Raw genomic sequence first — 467 nt, forward strand, 5'->3', positions numbered from 1 at the left:
AAAAATGTGTGCAATCTTATCCAAGACGGAGAAAGGTGGAACAGAAGAATCAGATAGCCCTAACATAATCTATGGCTTAATTCTTCACCCCCAACCCACAATTCACTACCAAGCACCAACACGAGACAACAAGCTGCAGGAGGGAAGAAGCAGGCACCCACTAGCAGTGTAGTACAGTGCAGTAGGAGGAGTAAGCCACGAATCATCGTGAATCATCAATCAATCAGTTGATCACCACATCATAAATCTCGACGGACGAGGACGAGGAAGGCCGTCGTCGGATGGCTGAATCACCTCTCATCTTTCATCATAATCATCACTACTTGATGAGTAGTGCTACTCATCGCTTTGTGCGTTGTTGCGATGCCATCTAAATACAAAAACAAGGTTGTGCAAAAATGTGAAACAAACTTGAAATAGAATGCTGCTGATGCTTTTGAAGCGCTACTTTCTTGCGGTCTTCTTGT

Source organism: Plasmopara halstedii (assembly GCF_900000015.1).
Source record: "Plasmopara halstedii genome assembly, contig: Scaffold_3109, whole genome shotgun sequence".
Classification (NCBI taxonomy): domain Eukaryota; phylum Oomycota; class Peronosporomycetes; order Peronosporales; family Peronosporaceae; genus Plasmopara; species Plasmopara halstedii.